At 44.2% G+C, this 21,214-nt stretch overlaps 1 protein-coding gene and 1 long non-coding RNA gene across 9 annotated transcripts in view; one reads left to right on the forward strand and one right to left on the reverse strand.

Annotated features, from left to right (window-relative positions):
- LOC108400785 (uncharacterized) overlaps nucleotides 1–4,692 on the reverse strand; it is a 29,843-nt gene extending 25,151 nt beyond the window's left edge. Inside the window, exon 1 of the long non-coding RNA XR_012131545.1 lies at nucleotides 272–4,692. This is a non-coding gene — a long non-coding RNA (uncharacterized lncRNA). The remainder of the gene's footprint in view (nucleotides 1–271) is intronic.
- The window catches only part of RIN2 (Ras and Rab interactor 2), a 239,696-nt gene that overhangs the window by 680 nt on the left and 217,802 nt on the right, over nucleotides 1–21,214 (forward strand). The window lies entirely within an intron of this gene.

Below are 21,214 nucleotides of genomic sequence, written 5' to 3' on the forward strand. Positions count from 1 at the left end.
TGCGGGGCTTCAGGCGCGGGGTGCTGCACCTCGCACTCTCCACCCCTCCCGAGGAGACCTGGGGAGAGAGCAGGCGAGCGTGTGGGGCGTGGGGAGGAGACGCGGGCAGGGGGCAGCTGGTCCAGGCAGGCTCCTGGGTTAACCTTTGCCGACCTTTGCGCCGGTGGGTGCGAGGCAGCAAAGGGTGCGGGCGCAGGGCTCCAGGTGCCGGGTGTGCGTGTGCGTGCGCGCGGGAGTGGGGGCAATGGTGAGGAGTTTCGTCAAGTTCTACCTGCCGTGACGTCTACGTGTGTTAAGGGCGCTCCACGCCGTGAGCGCGGACCGGGCCCAGGGTTGCACAGCCCGAGTGCCCAGCGCAGACTGTAGGTGAGCCAAGCCCGTGCACCGGGCAGACGCCGCTCCGCCTGAAATTTCCAACCCCGGCTGAAGCCCGGCAGCAGGGTGTTGAGCCCGGGCTGGGGGCGCTTGGTCTGTCGCGGTGATTGATGGTGGCGCAGCAGACGGAGGAGGAGCCCCGGGATCCTGCCGGGAAGGGATGGGGCCACTTTACCACTTTGAGGCCTCTTCGTCCCCTTCTGGGCTCAGCCTCCACCCTTGGCCTGGGCTTCCACTAGCGCGGCGTCCACCCGCAGGTCACCGGGCGCCCCTCGACGGTCGGGGAAACAGCAGGGTTTGCAGAATTCAGCTTTAAGGTCTGCTGTTTGTTGCCAAGAAATACAGGGCAAGACCGTCCCCTGGGCCCTGAGAGGCACCTCTCCTCTCAAAAAGCTCAAGTCCTTTGGGCTTTCCTAATTCAGCAGAGGCCGCACACCAGCCTGGCACACAGTGGAGCCGCACTTTCTTGCAGGCCTGAGGGTCTCATGCACATTGTTGTTTCTTAGGAACTTGTCAGAGCACTCTGATCAACATGAGTTTGTAAATACTGAGCAAAGGAAACATCAGTTTGAGTAAGGAAACATCAGAGCATTCTGATCCATAGAACTTTGTAAATACTGAGCAAAAATAAACGCGAGGCAGCACTCAGTAAATAAAAAGTATTTTAATGCAGTATTTTAAGAGAGAAAATTTAATGTAAAAAGTTCACGATGAAGAAAAAACCACCTTCCTAAATAAAGAGGGGTTGTTATTATTACCCTGAATCATTGTGCAGTGGGAACAGTTTCCAAACCCCCAGTTTGGTCCCAGCCTGGGGGTTTATGAGGGTTGACAATGGCATGCAGTAGATTAGACAATGATAGCTTTATATGTAGTCATGTTTTTTTACTGTAGAGCTTTTAATAACTTTTTACAGAGTTAACATGTGGGCAAATATTTTGATAAGTGTACATGGAGGTGGACATTTTCCTTTTGGCCTTTGGTTCAGTATATCTCTAGAACCCCAGTACATTCCCCATACTTACACCTCCGCAGAGGGCACCAGGGATCCCTGACTGCAAGGGCCTGGGACAGTGCATGTGGGACTAGAGAAGGCTGGTAGGTGACAGGAGCTTTGGGGCTTAGGGACTCTGCTCTCAGCACTTGGAGGCTGGGAACATGAGAGAAGACCAGCCTGCTACGAGGACCTCCTTTTCTGGGGACATTTTCTTGCACACAGGTTTTTAAGTGGAGGAAGGTCTAAAATAGCCCACACTTTACCCCCATGCAGGGGCACATAGGAGGAGCTTGACTCCCTTTAGGGCTGTGGTATGTGCTTGTTTAGAGATAACTTCCTTGTAGCCCTCTTAGCACCCCCACTCAAAGTCCTCCCTTTCTTCAGATTCAAATGCCACAGCCCATTCCAAAGAGGAGTTCCTTCTCCAAAAACAACTCCTTAAGTAGCTAAACCCTCTTCCTCTGCTTAGAGGAGATGGATAACTCATGTCTCCTCTGTGCAAGAGCATGCAACACTGGGGTGGGGGTGGGAGTATGGGGCATCAGCCTTATTTGGACCATCTACACAAGCTCCCCACATGATATCATTTGGGTTTTAGGTCCCACCCACCTTGTACAGCCAACCTTCCTAAGGATCCTTCAGCATTCCTAATTGTTTCCCTGATCTCTCCCCCTACCCTCCTGCCTCCTTTCCCTGGTAAGGTACCTCCTCAGCACCCCCAGAATTCTCTGTGTGTATATCACTTATGAGCAGTTTGCCAGTGGGCCCCACTTGCCTGCTGTCTGTGAACTTCCTAACATAAAAAGCCAGGTCATAGCTCTTACTGCCTAGCATTCAAGGAATGAGAATTGAAAGAATGAACAGAAGTAGCTTTTGGTAAATGCATTTTGAAAAGTTAATCAGCAAGAAGTCTATCTTCAGATAATCATATTTTTACAGCACTTTATAAAATGCTTTTATAGATACTATCTCAGTCATGCTCACAACAATACTATTAATTCCATTTGGTAGGTGAGGAAACGGGCCTGCAGAGGTCAAAGCAGGAAAGCCAGAACTGGGGTCCAGTTCTAGTAATCATTTCACTGTACTACAGCTGACTTACTAGAGGCTGTGTGCTCAGGGATATGTCCCAGGCAGTGAATGTCTAGGTAAGAGTTAACCAAGTTGTGTACAGCATACAATGGTACTAAAGAATAACAGAGGTGAAAATATTAGAGAAATGCTAACATGAACCACATTTTCCACCACAGGACCTTTCAGTGACTTTAATATTTTAATGTGCTTTGGGACTTTTTAGGATGATACCGTAATATGGAATGTTTGCCAACTTCATTTGGCCACAGAACAGTCTTTTCCCGGAAAGCACCTTCTAGATTCAGTATTCCAAGGATTCACTCTGGGAAATGTTTAGTGCCCCCAAATGTTTTTTTGTTTACCTTCTGATATCTAGGTAGTTTCAGAGGACTGTTGGTTCTCAGGGTAGTGAAAATGTATATTCTGGACATTGAAAAAAGGCACAGTATCCCTCTTGTGAATTTAGAGTAAATTTTTGGTTTTGTCCACTTCCATGTCTCTGATTAACATGAATCAGTCTCTAGGGTTTGATCAGATCTCAGGGAACTAAGGAGTCTAGTAAACAATGTACACAGGCCCTACAGCACCTTCCTGTTGCTAGGAAGCTGGGATCTCAACCAGCCTTCCCTGACAGTACCTTGAATGCAGCTGTGTATAAGGAATAGCAACTTAGGGCTTCGTGTACTGCTGGCACTTCATTGTTGATCACCTCCACTGAGTGGGAAAATATACCCTGAGTTTTCAGATGTTTCTGTTCCTCTCCCCCTGGGGGCTGTAGGGTATCAGTATCTACATTTACTCATGACAAAGTAACGACTCTAAGTGCCTGGGACCTGGAGCAAAGGCTGCCATCCCCAAGTTCCTATGCACCCATTGTTTGGAACCAGGTGTTTTAAAAAAAGATTTGGCATCCTACTCTTCTGCAGTTTTGACAGATCAATAGCCCCTGGCTATTCATGTTGACTGCATTTAAGAGCTGTTGAATGGGAAGCCAGTGTTCCTTCCCATTTCAGGGATTCAGGGGAGAGTTGGGGGCTAGCAGAGCAGCCTTGGGGACGGTGGTACCGTGATCAAAGAGGCAAGGCCAGGTGAATGTCATGTCCACCCACAGACGTATCTAGGTCTCCAGAACTGAGTGAATGTATCTCAAGGTTTGTTTCATAGATTTTTCCAAAGCTTGGAAAGTAGGTAGTCTCTGAGATCTGTATTGAATAGGGCAGTGCCACAGAAGTCAAAAGTAAAAAAGGAGTGTTTTGAGAAAAATAGACCTGTTAGGTGGGGTGAGTGTGCGTATGTGTGTGCACATGTGTGTTCTGCTTGTGTAGTCGAGGAAGAGAATTGGGGGGGAATAGTGTGATTTTACCTTTTGAGTTTAAAAGTCCTGTAGGTCACCTTGATAGACATTTTCAATAAGCAGCTGGAGATGCAGGGAGTTACTGGGGGTACTGTAGGGACCAAAGCCAGGAGTTGATGAACTTACCTAGGGAGAGGCCACAGGCCAAGACGAAAGGGGTTAAAGCAAAACCTGGACGTCCACATCCAGGGGTAGGGACCAGGGACTGGGACTGTGAAGCCAGAGATGGGGTAGAGCCTGCATGGATGAGCCCAGCATTCCAGAATTTTCAACCTGCTAGTTCTTGGCCAGTGCTGGTTGTGATTGGTCAGGGCCCAGGCTATCCTAGGTCATTAAGTTTTCCATACCATCACTGAGAAGTGTGGAGTGTCAGCTGAGAGTAGAGCCACACAAGTTAATATAGCCCCCAGCAAACCGACTCAACAGTATTATCGCATTGAATAAATTGCTGATTAAATGGCATTGCCTTTTGTGGTAGAAACGGTTTTTAAATTTGCTAATAGTTTGGTGAAGGTTTAAACAGAGCCTTTTTGTAGAGACTCTCAAACAATAAAGTTGGATTTGCTGTTGGGGGAGGAGGGTGCGGCCACAGGCTTTCCATCTTGCGTGCGAGGTCTTATTCTGTTCAAGAATCTTTGGTGGCAAGGACCCCCAGCAGTAACTTTGAATACCCCAAAAATGTCTGCAGGAAAGGTTACGAAGTTTTGCTGACTTGTACTTGGAAACCACTTGTAAGAGTGGCTTAAATGATGTTGCTGTTCTTCAGTGTCCAAATGAGAAACTAATTCAGTTATGCACCCATTGAGGAGGTACTCTAATTACTGCTGTGAGCTTGTATCTCATTTTTATTTGATTATGATTTGTTGGCCAAGCAATAGTAAATGAAGGTATTAACATGTAATCTCCCACTTGCCTGAAATTCTCAAAAGTTGAGTATTTTAAATATTAGACTTGGTGGAAACATTTGTACTTTACAGTTTTTAATGAATTAAGTTAATAATTTTCTTAATTAGTTAACCTAGTAAATGAGATGAATAGATACTTTTGGTTTGAACATGTATAACTTCATGTGCTAGGTTAGGAATACAAAATATAAGAATTCAAACACTTAGCTAGTTTAAATAGGTAGCTAGATGAATTTTATTTGCTTAATAAACTTTTTTTCTTTATCGATGAAATCACCAGAGTTTTTTCGAAATAGCTAACACCCCATTGCCTATAACTCTGGCTTGATTACAGAAATACTTTTTAAAATTAATTGAGGCAGATGTCTCTCCTGTATAGTAAGGAAGAGGCACCTTTGTTAAGGGTTGAGTTTATCCTCCTCAGTTCTTGTCCCCACTGCAACAAAGAACTGAAAGGCAGAGACAGAGTAGCAAAGCAGAATGAAAGTTTTATTTGAATACACTCCAAGGGAAGAGCCGGCCAGAGTCAAGGTAGACAAAGGCAAGAAAGAGAAGTTCATTGAACTCCTGTTTGGCAAAGGCAAGAAAGAGAAGTTCATTGAACTCCTGTTTGGCATTGGACAAATCCCTTGCCAACTCCTAAAGCCAGGGTTAACCTGGCATCCTTTGTCCGCTTGAATTTGCACAGTGTGGGAGCGAAGTCCCTACCATACCAGGATTTGGGGGGTTCACAGGGCACTGGATAGGGTGAGATTATGTTCTGGGAACTTCCCAAAGGCAAAGAAAAGAGATTTTCAGGTAGGCTACTAAAGAGCATGATCATACAGTTGCAGTCCTGTTCGGGTCACCCAGGTGATGGGAACTTGCAAGCCTAAATCAGAGCTCTCAGCAGCCCCTCCCTACTTATCTGGAATAGAACAGAGTGACATGCTCAAAGAAAGGGGTGTGTGAGCAACCTCAGAGAGGAGCCATTGTTAAGGGTTTAGGGTATGGAGTTTTATATGTTTTTTTTAAGTAGGAGTCAGTGTAAGGCATGCTGTATACAGGTGATTTATAATTCCTTTGAAGTTTTGTCTTAATAAGAAGGTTTTTTAGGTGACTGTGTTGGTTTGGATCTCAGGATTCTTTGTCACATAGGTTTATTTACATTTTGGAGGTCTATCTCCTGTCCTGGTTATAAAGTTACTTGATTAAGGGGATCAAAGAAGAGGAAGAACGCATATAGGTTAAGTTCAAGATAAGCTGGGCCTTTTTGCAGGCTAAGTAGATTTTATAATGGCATGACCCTTGTCCTATTTCCCTGCTCTACCTCATGGGGTAGGGCAAAGGAGTTGTAGATTGACTTTTCTCTATCTGGGGAATATCCGGACATTCCAAGTCATGCCTGACCTTTGAAACTTCAACTAACTCACTCATTAACTCTGAGTCCTTCTGGCTGTCTGGTTTTATTTGGTTAACTCTTAGAGTCCCTTTCAGTGGGCTCCACTGGCCTTACTCTCCCTCCGCCCATTCATATCTTGTCTTTCTTCCTAACACCTTAATAGGTGGGATTGCTGAGTGTTCCTGACTTTTTGTCTCACTTTTTGTGTAGCCCTCGGTTTTATAGATTACTGTTTACACTCATTTGGGACCATTGCATCGATGGTTGGTGAGTCAGAATCAGTTTAATTCTTTTTTCCCAGGGGTTTACCCTCAGGTGCAGCATCATTTGGTGGGTAAATCTGCTGCCTCCCAGAGCAGTAATTAACACTTGTTGTGTTTGGCAGGGCGAGCCCCGCTGCACTTTCTGCTCCTTCTTTTCTTTCTTTCTTCAGATTTCTTGACGATGTTCACCATTAATTCTTCCAGTCAAATTTTATTCCACGGGATTAGTTTGGAATTCTGTTAAACTTAGACACTGATTTGGGAGGACCTGATGGATAGCTTTCTATCTTCTTTTGGGCAATCACAAACTGAATGAAAGCCTGAAGGCACAGGTTGTGCGTATTCAGAGGTCACTTAGTCCGCTGTCAGCAGAGTGCCCTGGGGGAAAGCAGGCACACTCCCAGACCTGACCGGTTCTGCAGAGATGTGGTAGCTCCAGTTCAGGTGGTGCAGGGGGATCGGGGATCCTGGCTGCCTTCTGGGGCTCCAGAGTTACCTTTGAGATCTGACCCGAGCAGATGTCCCTCTATAATTCTGGCCTGAAGGGCCCTCAGACTAGCAAGGGGTATTACAGACACTGGCGAGGCAGGACCTTGTGGTCAGTGCTTGACTGGGGAGACACACTTGTGCTGAGTTGGAACTTGAAAACCCTTAATTAAAATTCTTATTTTCCTTTGCAGTTTTTTCCCTTGGCAATTTAGGATCTCAAATGAGAACAAAGACAGAGGCTCCTGTCTTTTTATAAAAGGTGTTCTCTTTATTATTAGGTATTTTATTAAATAAGCACAGGGATGTAGATTTCAGAGGCTTCTCTGGCTCTGGGCTACAGCCGCTCTGCTGGAGGGAGACTCTACTCCTGAAGGTTTCCTGGCTCCTGAAGGGAGGAGGGGGAGCAGAGGGGTGGGGAGAGAGGGAGCCAATGAGATGAGCCGACAGGAAGGCCCCCTCAGGGTGCTTTCTTCAGAGCTTCTTAATATCTGTAGGGTGAAGTCTAATATATGAAGTGCCCTGCACCTCCCCCAGGGTGGGGCCCTCTCTTGGCCATCTGTCTTTGGGGCATCTCCCCTACCCCCATTTTCTCTGTATTCTGGGATTCCTGTCTTAGTGCATACTTAACATGCATTGTATTATGGACAGTTGTTCTTTAGAAACATCTCATACCCCAGTTATGCCAAATAGTTTTAGCAATGTCTTTCCTTAAACAGTGTACAGAGTGATATTAGGCTATGTACGGGATCTAAACAATAAAACAAATGAACTCCAACATTGTAATGTTGGCTCTGGTGATCTCTTTCTTACTCTATTTTCTCAGGACTCTACCTACAAAAGGTGGAGTCCAATCAAAGAGCAGAGGCCTGGAGAGGGCAGAGTGACCCTTTCTATTCAGGGGTGGGGTTGCTCATGGAAGGGGCACTCACCCAGCCCAAGCATCAGAAAAGGACTGACGCTGGAAGGGGTCAGCTATGACAGATTCTTTGGTGACAGCTAGTAACAAGTGAGTTTCCTGTAGAAGGAGTGGCAAGTGCAAAGAGAATTAGGAGGAGAGTGGTGCATTTGGGAAAGGAACTCATCCTTCATTCCTGCTGGTGCCCTGCTTGGGCCCTGCCAGGTGTGGAGGCGGGAAGACATGGCCTGGACCCTCGGATGTCCTTCAGCCCAGAGAGGGAGGTTAAGAGCTGTACATGCAGGACCTACAGAGGACAGTTTGGGACACATGTCCTGAAGAATCAGACTGTGGGAGAGATGGGGAGGGTCCTGGAGGGAGACCTGTTGATGCTGGGGTTCTTGTTTGCAGAGTCTAAGAATGAACTTAGCAAACATCAAGGTAGGAGAGCCAGGGAGACTTTTATTGAGAGATACAGTGAGAGGACAGACAGAGCTCCTGGCTAGAGCCAGGAGGGGACAAGAGAGCCTGTAGTGGTGTGTTGTCTAGTCGATTTATAGGCAGTTGAGAGACAAAGAGCTAGGGGATGCAGATCCACCAGATGGTCTCTAAATGTTTGTCTTTGAAGAGACACTAAGTTTCTTATCAGTTTTCCAGACTATTTTGCAGAGTTAACCTAAGAAATTTACTGCTTTGATCCTTTCTCAGAGTAACAGTTTTTTGGTTTGGGAGTATATTAGTCAGGGCTGCTTGTTTTGCTTTCAAGGTGAGCTGAGTTATTATTAGGACTGGAGGAGGAAAAGCAGCATCTGGGTAAAGTTAAAGATAAACTGTTTTTTTTTAGCAGGCTAAAGTAAATTTTACAATAGCTTTATTTAATTGATACAAACAAGACATGGGCTATGTTGAGATACTTTCTTATCTGGGGGATGTTCAAACATTCTAGGCCAGGTTATTCCTGGCTTTTTAGTATTAACTAATCTTCATTGAAGAATGCTTATGTTCCTATTTTGATATTTTACTTTTGAGAATTAATGTGACTCTGTCTTTGTTTAATTGTTTAATATGGAGTTTTGGTAGGGGTCTTTTTCCAGAGGCCTTCACCCTACTCTGACTGCACCCACGGTTCTTGTCTCACTGTCACCCACTGCCCTGGGTAGCTGGTCCTGTCACAAGGATCCTCAGGGAATTGTGCCTTATGTTGAATAGCCTCCTTTGTCTGTAACAGGAAGTAAGAAGAGGTCTTCATAGGAAGGGCTGGAGGCAGTGTAGGACCCACCAGAGTGGCCAGTTTAAAGTACAGCTTACTGGACTAGTTGTACCTCTGAGGCAGCCAGTCCTTAAGGCTGCCCCATGCACCTGAGCTCTGCCCTCAGGCGTCTGAAGCCGTGCTGCCAGAGCCACACTGGGGCTGGGTTGATGGACGGTGGGGTTGGAAGAGCCGGCTGAGCACTGGCAGCCTTTTGGATGCTTGCTGTCACCCCATGAAGCTGGCAGGGCACACGGTTGGGAATAATGAGCCCTCTTTGGTTTCTGGCGATGGTTGTAGGGAGCAGGGGTTTCTAGCCAACCCCCTGCCCCAGGTAGTAAGACACAGGACTTACTGGCCCATTAGTGGCTACCCCAGCCCACCAGAAACCATCTTGGCTGCTTCCTGGCCATTTTTATTTCCAATTCTGTTGCAGATTTTTATGCCCTCTAACCTTATTGGCAATATTCATAACCATAGGATGCCTGTAACTGTGTAATGTCCTTTTCGGACATAGCTTTTGTTTCTGTTAGTTCCTGGTCCCTTGAAGATTGATGATGTATAGAATGGAGGACATTAAGAATCGCAGGTCTAAGAGACCCAGAGAACATGAAGCTTTGTAGGAGACTCTTAATCATGTCAGGAAACAGCCACATGCAGGCTCACGGTCCCAGCCAGTTCTTGGCCAGATCCTTATACCATAATTCACCCAGTGCCTGAGTGCATGTGCCCCCCTTCTCTGCCCTCTCTGCACCTGCTCATCAGCACCCTCCCCTCCCCATTTATGGTGGGTTGCACCCTCACTGCCAGTGGAGGGTGAGAAGGTGGGGTGTGGGGGGTTTGCAGCTTCACGTGCAGATCCTGCCAGCGGACACCACCAGGAAGAATGCTGTGTATCAGCTCTTCTGAGCCTGCAGCAGCTGGAATGATGGTTGAGACAGAAGCCAGGGTAACATAACAGGACCACATAGAATCAGATGAGATTTTAAACATTATGGTTCAAAATCTTCTGAGATAAGTCATGATAAGGTCTAAGTTGAACTATTGAAATAAAGTAGAGATAAATTTTTTTTTTAAGTTTTTTTCCCAAGGTACTTTTTATTTAGTTTAAGAATCAAAAAACCATTAATATAATTGTAAGAGAAAAAATTATCAAATATCATGAAAAAAGAAAATGGCAACATTTTAGCTACTAATTCCGTAAGTCCCTTTAAACTTGTGGACCTTAGTTGGTCTTCAATATTAAAGGGTTCTCTGTACATACCATGAAAGATGATAGAGTGAAAGTATGAAAGGTTTCAGGGAAACCTGGACTCAATGCTTCCAGAGGGAGGAAATAGCCTGGCCTAAGAACCAAGACTTTGTAGTTCTCAGGGATTCTGATGCTTTTAGAAAATAAATATCATTCTGGAAATGGTGATAAAAATCAATTGACTGCAAAATAGCTGTTGAAGGTTGTCTGATCTGAAGGTACCTTACAACCATATGATTAAGTATTATTTAATCAAACAAAACTGCCTTTGAGGAACATTTTTTTTGGTGAGTGCTGGGAAAATTGACCAAGATATAATGCCATTTAACTTCAAATATTTTTACACACCATGTGAAAGGCCCACACAGAAGCAAGAAGAAAGCCCTCCCACTGATAAAGCATTTTCTGATAAACCATTGAACAGAAAATCTCAGTGAAGGAACTTTGGTGAAGGAACACAATTTGCCTTGCCCTCAATCTTGAAGGGGAAATGTGGGATCTTGTTTTCCTTGCAGAGTTGATTCAGCACAGTCACCAACAGACTCTTCAATCCATTTATGCTTCTGCCTGGTCACTGCCCCCTATCTGCCTCATGTCTTCCCCTGTCTCCTTCCCACCCTGGACTGCCTGGTCTGGAATTATAACTCTGCCTTTGCGGTTACTTTAATTCTCTTGCTGGCACATTTCCCATGCCTGTTCCTGCACCAGGCGGATGGGTGTGGCTGGGCAACCTTGGGCACATTAAAAGGTTCATGGTCATTGCTCCATTTTATTAATCCATCCATTGTCCCCCTCAGATCTGTCTTTGACAAGCTTTTATAAAAAATCACTTTCATGTAGGAGTGAAATAAAGCTTTAGGAACTAACACTTACTACCTAATATTTCCTTGTCTCTTCTCTCTAATTCTGTCCTGTTTCATCTACTTGAAATGTGCTGATGGCAGCCTCCTAAATTGACTTAACAACCCGCTAATAGGTTTTGAGAAACAAATGCCCTGGATCATTATTTCACTCAGATTCCTCCCTTCTCAAACCTGCCACATCCTCCTGCCCTCCTCATTCAGCTGATGACCTGCGAAACTGGAATTAACGAGAAGAACTTCCATCATCCCCACCTTAAAACTCCCAAGAGACCTGCACCCAGATCAATATGTTCTGCCTCCCCTCCTGCCCCACGGATAAAACCTTTGTGCTACATTGGGTGCTCAGCCTCTCGGCTTGTGTAGCTGATCCCAACTTCTCTCACATACTCAGAGATGTTTCTCCTGCAATCATTCCTTCTCTGTCCTGGAGCACCAGTTTCCCCTTCTCTACTGGGCCATTTCCACGCACAATTATACTCTAATGTCACACATCTGCAGAGGACCTGCCTACCCCACACCTGTCTCCAGCACCTACCTCTTCTCACCTGGGCTTTAAAGCAGAGCTCTTCCCCGAGTGGCGGGGCTTCCCTGTGTCTCCAGCTCCCTTCCTTCCAATCTTTCCTGCATCCACTCCTCTCAAGGTGTTGCATCTTGAACTGACCTTGTCAAGGTCACCTCTATGTTGCCAAATCCAGGGTCAGTTTCTGTCCCCGTCTTCTTTGACTTCGCACAGCAGCAGACACAGGTCTTTCAAGACCACACTCTCGCTTCTACTTCACTAGGGGCTCGTTCCCAGCCCCCTTTGCTAGCTCCTCATTTCCTTGGTCTCTAAATGTGGGAGTGATTTTGGGTCTCTTCTCTTCCCTGTTGATACCTGTGCTATGTCCAACTGTGAACAGATGGTCCCTGCCCTGAACTGCAAGCTCTGTTGTGTGTCCAGTGGTCTTGATATGTCCACTTCATGGTCTTGTAGGAATCTCAAACTGAATGTGTTCAAAACAAGCTCCTTATTCTCCCCGTACTGCACTGCCCTCTCCTCCTCTCACCTCAGCAAATGGAATGCAATTCTTCTAGGCTTTGGGCTCCTGGACCCTCCTCCCAGCCCCTCAATATCCAGCATCCAGTCCATCAGCAGGTTTAGTTGGCCCTGCCTTCAAAATATAACCCTGATCTGCCCGCTTTTCCCCATCCCACTGCTGCCACCTGAAAGCCCCGGTCATCTCTCACCTGGAACCTTGCTGTGCCTGCCTAACCCATCTCTTGCATTGTTCTTGCCTCCCTCAATGGTTTCCTCCACAACGTACTCACAGTGATCTTTTCGAAACTAAATCCGATCCTTTCCTTCCTCTCCAGTTTCTGTCTCACTCAGAGCAAAACTCTCAGTCTTCTCCACAACCTGCAAGTCTCTTTCTGATCGGGACTCACCTTACCATTCTCCCCACCACCCCACCATCCTCACTTGTTCACTCCAGCCACACTAGCTTCCTTGCTTGGTTTAGTAAGTCTGCTCCCCTGGGGCCTTTGCACTGGCTCTTCCTTAGCTCAGTTGTGCCCCCTCCAGATATTCATGTGACAGCCCCTCATTTCGATCTGGGTCCCCCACCGAACGTCTACTGCAGAGACGGTGTCCCTGACTACCCCACATGAAATAACAAGCCTACCACTGCCCTCCCGGCCCCTCCATCCCCATGCTCTGCCTTACTTTTTTTTTTTTTTTTGAAAGGGCATCTCTCATATTTATTGATCAAATGGTTGTTAACAACAATAAAATTCTGTACAGGGGACTCAATGCACAATCATTAATCAACCCCATGCCTAATTCTCAACAATCTCCAATCTTCTGAAGCATAACAAACAAGTTCTTACATAGTAAGTTCTTACATGGTGAACAATGCAAAGGCAGTCATATCACAGAAACTTTCAGTTTTGATCACGCATCATGAACTATAAACAATCAAGTCAGATGTGATTATTCGTTTGATTTTTATACTTGATTTATATGTGAATCCCACATTTCTCCCTTATTATTATTATTTTTATTTATTTTTTAATAAAATGCTCAAGTGGTAGGTAGATGCAAGATAAAGGTAGAAAACATAAGTTAGTGCTGTAAGAGGGCAAATGTAGATGATCAGGTCTGTGCCTATAGACTAAGTATTAATCCAAGCTAGACAAGGGCAGCAAAACATCCACGGATGCAGAAGATTTCTCTCAAAATGGGGGGTGAGGTTCTAAGCCTCACCTCTGTTGATACCCAATTTCTCAACTGATGGCCCCCCCGCGACTGTGCCTGTCTTAGGTTGTTCCTCCCTTGAGGAATCTTACCCGTCTGGCTAACCAGTCATCTTCCGGGGCCATACAGGGAAATGTAAAGTTGGTAAGTGAGAGAGAAGCAATATTCTTTGAAAAGGTTAGCTTTTTACTTCTCTGCAGATTTATGCCCTGTGTCTGCCTTACTTTTATCGTGTTTATTTTCTCCTGATCTGTATTAGGAATGTCGAGGCTTTTGTCTCTTTTCTTGTATGTTGCCTCTTCAGTACCTAGAATAGTTCTGGCATGTAGTACTTAATAAAAGGTTCCTGAGGGACTCCCGCAGGGTGGCTAAAGAGGCCAGAGTATCCCTTTGGGCTAGAAGTAAAAGATGCCTTGTTCTGGGGAAGCCAGCAAAGGTTCCAGCAGGAGATAATTTCACACTTAGCTACACCAGCTACCCCATGAGGCTCATGGCTCCAGAATCAGGAGGAAAATGGGCCATGGAAGTTCTTTCCCTTTATCCTTTTCCCCAAATCCTGGAAGAAAATTCTGCAAGGGAGATTTTTTTAAAGTACAAGTACATGTAGTATTCAAATTAAATTAGATATAAAGGCATTTGGAGATTTAAATGCAACCCAAAGAATGACCTGAAAGATGGCACTGAGAGACTGTAATGCTGCAGAGTTAATAAGGAACTCTTGCCAGTCCCTTAACTTAAATTTATCTTGCAGTGCTGGTTACAGATAAATTTTCAACCCGTGTGCATGGCTGATAGAGCTGGCAGGACCAGCTACATAGTTTGTGGGCTCAGTGCAGATGAAAATGATGGTCCCTTGTTCAAAAATGATTAAAAATTTCAAGATGGTATCAATAGAGCATTAAACTAAGATTGGGGCCCTCTGAACCCAGGACCTGTGCCACCCCATGGGTCATGCACCATAAAGCTGGCCCTGGAGCCATGCAGATCCCATGTTACATGTTGCATGAGACATAAGCTTTCACTGACAAGCCCTCCAGGATCCTAAGTAATAGTCACACTGGCTAAGGGTACCGGGTGCCCACTCCATGGCCAACATTGTGCTCAGGATTTCACACATGCTGTTCTTATTTTGGAATCCTAATCGGCCTGTGAGGTGATTACCTCATGTATTATCCCCATGGAACACATGAAATAGTTTATTTTCCCTCTGTTCTTTATATTGTAGAAACTGAGGCACAGAGAGCAATTTGTCTGTGATCACAAAGCATGAAAGTGGAAGGACCTCAATTCAAACCAGGTCTGTCAAACACCAGGACCTCAGCTCTTAGCAACTATGCTCTGATCTCTCCAGAGTACTCTGCAGAAATGTGACAGTGCATTCTTCATGTTTGTGCCATAACAAAGTGCTACAGACAGAGTGGCTTAGAACAATAGACTTTACCGTCTCACAGTTCTGGAGGCCAGGAGTCTGCAGTCCCAGTGTCAGCAGGGGCTCCCTGTGGAGCTTTAGGGAAGGAGGTCCTCCATCCGTGCCTCTTTCCCAGCTTCTGGTAGCCTCAGGTGCTCCTTGGCTTGCAGACGCATTCCTCCAGCCTCTGCCTGCTCCTCACATGGCATTTTCCCTGTGTGTCTTCACATCACCTCCCTCCATGCACATCTCTGTCCAAATGGCCCCTTTCTGTGAGGACATGAATTATGTTGAACTAGGGACCACCCTGTGACTTCATCTTAACTTGACTAGATCTGCATTGACCCTATTCCGAATGTGGGAGCATCCTGTGGTACTGAGATCAGGCCTCGCACATACCTTTTCGGGAGAACATAATTCAACCCCTAAAGGTGTAAAGTTAGAGACTGGTCATCTATCCGGGAAGTGGGGCCAATGCACAGTCAGAAAAGAGTCAGGCATTCTCGGTAGCACATTATCCCTGTGTGCCTTCACATCACGGAGTCACTCTGCTGTCACAGTGCCTGATGGGAGGTGCCCCTCTCCTGCCTTGTTCTGTGGGGGCAGGGAGTCCTTAGCACCCTCTCACAGTGGGTGAAAGCCAAGAATGGGTGCTGAAGGCTTAAAGAAATGGGCAGGCGAGGTGGGTGGTTCTTGAGCATTCATTTGGAGACGTGCCGTCCATGAAGCCTCCGTGGCTGGTTTCAGTGGTCTCTTGATGGCACTGTTAGGTGCCAGGGTCTCTTGAGAGGTCAGGGCCTAATGAACCACAGCTTGTGCTTCCCACTGGCATAGGCTGTGCTAGAGGCCAAGACCAGATGGGAGATGACTAATAGCACCTCCCAATTCCTAATAATACAGTGATTCTGATCACCATCACTATTCAAAATAATGTCATGGAGTGTGATAATAAAAATAAAATAGTGAAATGTATTCTATAATTATAATTTGGTGTATACATATAATAAAAATGAAAGGGATCCATTTAGCTTTATATAAAACTCAAAGTCATAACCTTGCTTCCCCCTAACCAGCATCAGTGTCCATGACTTTGGAGGTTCCTTCCTTTTAACCCTGGGGTTTTATCTGTGGAACAACTACTCTGTGCATGGGTAGGATTTGGAAGCCTTTTCAGGTTCACCTCTTTTTTTTTTCTTGAAAGGTTAATAAAGGCAGAGCTCAGTGTCTTGAACTCGGCTTACATAATGCATCCAAAACTGACTCAAGTGTCACTTCTCCCTTCCTGCCCCCAGCAGCCAAGCTCAGTTTGCTGAAGCAGGAATGAGTCTTGGGATTGCTTAAGAGGACAGGGCAATGGAGCAACATGTAGCACTCAGGAACCAAGCCTGATTTATGTTTCCAAAGGAAGTCAGATAGGAATGTGGACTGGGCACATTGTATTTTTCTTGGAGCAGTGTGTGATAAAAGCAATATTTTTGCAACTAGAGAAGAAGTGGGAAAAGATCAAGAGCCAGAGACTGCAGATGGGAGAGAAATATTTAGTCAGGAAAAGCTGTGATTCCCCCTTGTCTTCTATCACTGTGCACATGGAAGAATTACAAATGCCTATAGAAAAGCATTCCTATTGTAGAAAAAGGGTAAAAGGGAGTGAAACCCATGCATTAGTTCAATTTGTTCTTGAGTGCCTACTGTGTGGCAGGCACAATGTGGGGGGGGGGCACCACCTCTGCACGTTCCTGAACCTTCACGGCCCATCCCAGGCCATTGTGATATCTTCTGAGGAGGATGATAAAATAGAATTTTATCTTGAAAAGAGCACTCTTGAGAGCTGGTTACAGAAGGAATTTCAGTGGAGAAGTGTTTTCAAGGAGCCCAGATGGGAGATTGTGATTGTTAAGAGAGTGACTGGATTCGAGGGGAGAATTAGAGGCAAAAGCTGGAGATTGACTGGCCCAGCAGAGCTCAGCAGGGGATCCGATGGCTGGGTGAAGAGAGAGGCATCCCAGCGGTGCTGGGCTTCTCACGTGATCATTGGGTTACTGGAGGAGCCACCAAAGGAGACAGTAAATCTGGAGCAAAAGTGGCATGACACAGGAGTTCCATGTCATACATGTTATGTTTGAGTGCCTGTGAGAGCCCAAGTGGAGGTGTGGAGGAGGCTAGCTCCAAGGATCCGGAGTTTGGAGACAGCTTTGGGCAGCAAATACATAGTAGCCATTTTTAGTATACATAAAGCCAGGGGAGGACAACACTGTCTAAGGAAAAGGTATGAGGGTGTTGTCCTAGGGCCGACCATGGAGCAGCATGGTGGTGAGTGCAGACTTCTATGTTTCCACATAGGGAGCCCAGAGTCTCTGAAAATGCTGCCCCTCATGGGTTGGCTACACTTTCATTTCACTTAGCCATTCAGAGTTCCCTCGAAAGTTCACGCTTAGGACATTCACATCCGGCTCCCTCTAGCAGAGGGCTTCTGAGTCTGGTGGGGATGTGCCTCGGGGCTGAGAAGAATGTTGATTTCAGCTAGAGACTGTGCATGGAGTCCTGAGGACTGAAAGTGCCCGTGGTCATCCTGAGAACTAACATTTATGAAGTCATGTGAAGCACATGTAGGCTTGTGCTATCTTAACAAGCACTTATACCAATCTTGAAGATTCTCTTATTATGCCCATTGTAGTTTGGGGTAACAGAGGCTCAGACACCATAAGTAACCTGCTCAAGGTCAAACTGATCAGTGGTAGAACAGGGTTTGGACTGAGGTATATCCACTGACAGAGCCCAAGCTCCCGAGTGCTAAGCTAAACCGATTCTCTGCAAGTCAGCAGTTTGAGGAACATTTTCTCATTTTCTCCCTGTGACCCACCCTTGTTTTGGTGGGGGTATGGCTCAGTGCATCCAGGATCCCATCTTCCATGCATTGTCTAAGCTGCCAACTCTGCTCTTGCCCTGGATGTAGAGAAATGCCCAGGAAATTTGGTTTGCAGTTTCCCTCTGAAATAGAAATACTAACACTAACAAATATTTTTGTAATATATAGAGTTCATTAAAAACTTCCCCAGGCATTCAAAACCTCAATCCTGTCTGTGTGCTAAAGTCTACCATTCATTTTTTGGCAATTAATTGATGAAGTGGGAAAAAGGGTGAGGGAAGAGGTGGAGGTGTGAAGGAGCAGATTAGGGAGGGAAAGCCTCCCCCCACCATTTTCTCTATTATTTGTAAGGCTGTGTTGTTTTTGGACTACCAAATTCTCACCTTTTATTAACAGATAAAGAATTTCAAATAAAAGATTAGTTATAGTTTTTTCTCCCTTTTAATTTTTACTTATTGTAAAATATAACAAATTTACTAACCTAACCATTTTTAAGTTTACAATTCACTAGCATTAAGTACATTCATATTGGTGTACAACTATCACCAACCACTGTCCATCCACAGAACTCTTTTCACTTTCTAAAGCCAAAGCTCGGTAGCCTGTAAACAATAATCCCCCAGCCTCCTCTCCCCAGCTTCTGGCAACCACCATTCTACTTTCCATTGTTAGATTACTCTAGGTGCCTCATACAAGTGGATTCATAGAGTATTTGTCTTGTAGCTGGCTTATTTCACTTAGCATAATATTCTCAAGAGTCAACCATGTTGTAGCAATTACTAAAATTTCCACCTTTTTTATTTTTATGGCTGAGTAATATTCCCCTGTATATGTACTATATATAATACTACATTTGATTTATCCATTCATCTGTCAGTGGACACTTGGCTTGCTTCTACATTTTGGCTATTGTAAATAATGCCACTATGAACATGAGTGTTTAACTATCTCTTTGTGAACTTGTTTTCAATTCTTCATGGGTATGTATCTATCCAGGAGTGGAACTGCTGGATCATATGGTAATTCAATTTTTAATCTTTTGAGGACCTATCATTCTGTCAGCAGCTGCACCACTTTGGATTCCCACCCATAGTGCACAAGGGTTCCAATTTCTACACATACTCACTAACACTTTTTTTTGTTGTTGTTAGTAGTTATCCTTATGGGTGTGATGCGGTATCTCATTGTGGGTTTTGATTTGCATTTCTATAATGATTAGTATGTTGAGCATCATTTCATCTACTTGTTGGCCATTTGTTCTCTGGAGAAATATCTGTTCAAGCCCTTTGTCCATTTTTTAACCCAGTTGTTTGCTTATTTGCTTTTGTTGTTGAGTTGTAAGAGTTCTCTATATATTTTGGATATTAATTAATTATTAGAAACAGGATTTGCGAATGTTTCCTCCTATTCTGTGGGTTGCCTTTTCCCTCTATGGCTTCTGTCCCTTGAGGCACAGATGTTTTTAATTTTCATGAGGTCCAATTTATCTGTTTTTTTTCTTTTGTTGCCTGTGCTTTTGGTGTCGTATCCAAAAACTCATTTCCAGATCTAATGTCTCGAAGTTTTTCCCCTATATTTTCTTAAAAGAGTTCTGTAGTTTTAGCTCTTATGCTTAGGTCTTTGATCCATTCTGAGTTAATTTTTGTATATGGTGTAAGGTAAGGGACCAACTGCCTTCTTTTGTACCTGGATATCCAGTTTTCCTAACACCATTGACCATTCTTTCTTCATTGAATGGTCTTGGCATCCTTGTTGCAGATCATTTTCCATTTATGCATAGGTTTATTTCTGAGCTATTTATTCTATTCTGTTGGTCTGTATGTCTGTCTTTATGCCAGTACTACACTGTAGCTTTGTGGTAAGTTTTGAAATCAGGAAGTCCCCAAGCTTTTATAATTGTTGATCAGTTCTGACCCCCACACAGCCTAAGTGTTCCAGGAAATGACCATTTAAAACTAAACCCTTAAGTAAACTGGTGCTGTCTTTACTCACAGCCGAAACATTTGCCAATATTTTTCTCTAACTTTGTATTAGTTTCTGGCCGAGAATCTGCCTTCTTTATAATAAGGGGGATTTCCTGTTCACATGAAATGTTTAATTTCTTCTGTGAAATTTTCATCCCACATGAATTCAAAAATACTGTGCAACAAACAAAGATGTACAGGTAGAGCATAGTCTTATTTTGTGGCACCCCTGGATTTTTACTTTGTTTTTATTTTTTTAAGTCAATTTCTCTCTTTTAGAAACAAACAAAAACATAATTGAGTGTTGGAAGGCTCGGTACCAATGATTCTAATCAATCCAACCTTACAGAGGTGTGATTTCCCTCCCAATGTAATGGAATTCCTAGAAAGGCAAATAATGCTACAGAAGCTATATATTCAATAGAAAAAATCATATCTCTGTTTGTTGACTACTTGAGTATATTTTCATTTGTTTGAGAAATAGAAATAAAGTCTCCTGATAGAGAAGAGAGAACTTTCGAAATGCAGAGGATATTGCCCTTGGGTATAAATTTATAAATTGTCTACAGGAACATTCTTCACTGCCAAGTGTTGTAAAAAAGGGGTAGTATTCAGTATTCAAACAAGATGGTGAATTGAGTTTCATGAGCATTTACATAGACAAAGAGCTTTAGGTAACCCAAAGACCCTAAATATCATTGAATTTCACCACCTGACTTCACAGAAGGGGAAACTGAGTCCTTGAAAAGTTAAATCCATGTGCTCAAGTTCTTGTAACCAGCACAGCTAACACTTGGGGCTGTTAGTTGTGCACTAACACTGTGCTATACAGGTCACTTATTTAGCTGTTGCTTAAGTTATGTTTGATCTTAATCTCAAATCATTAATTGCTGTTTTTTTCTTTCTGGGGAGAAAACAGTCTTATGGAGAAGGAAAGACATTTAGTGTTTTATTTTTCTGAGATATGATATTATAAATTGTACTCTAATAACTGAATTGTTTTTAGCCATTTGAATTTTTAGTTTGTTGCCCCTAGTATGTTAGCTGCTCTAATTTCAAACTGATAATTTTCTAAATTTTTAAGGTAAATAAGTAAAAAAGCAAAGCAAAAAACCCCACCAGAATCATCTATGCTCTTTATGCTCTTGATGTTACAGGGGGTGATGTTATATGAAAAAAAGCCTGTCAACCACTCTGAGTAAAAAAATAATCCAGAAGGTGAAATATTCTGAAGGTGAAGCAGTTTTAGAGACTGTAAGCAATTAATTTTGTTTATGGTTTTCTTTTTATGTGTATACCCAAGACTGATACATGATTTTTTTTTAACGTCTAAGTTGAATAGACTAAAGTAAAAATTCTGTGATTAAAAAAAATAAGCACCCACTGTGCTGGAACTTTATCTACTTTATTCCAGTTAGGATCCCCACACAGTTTTGTGAAGTGAGTGCCTTGGTCCCCGTTTTACAGATGGGTAAACAAAGGCACAGAGAAATTACATGTACTTGTCCCAAGTCACAAAGTTAGTAAGTGGTACCAGAGCCAGGATCTGCAGCCAGAAGTGGCAGATTGTAAAGCCCAGCGTGGACTTTCCATGACCCATCCCCAAAGCAGGTCTGAAGCCACATCTCTGATTCATAGTTCAGGGC

Source organism: Manis javanica, chromosome 5 (genome assembly GCF_040802235.1).
Source record: "Manis javanica isolate MJ-LG chromosome 5, MJ_LKY, whole genome shotgun sequence".
Lineage (NCBI taxonomy): Eukaryota > Metazoa > Chordata > Mammalia > Pholidota > Manidae > Manis > Manis javanica.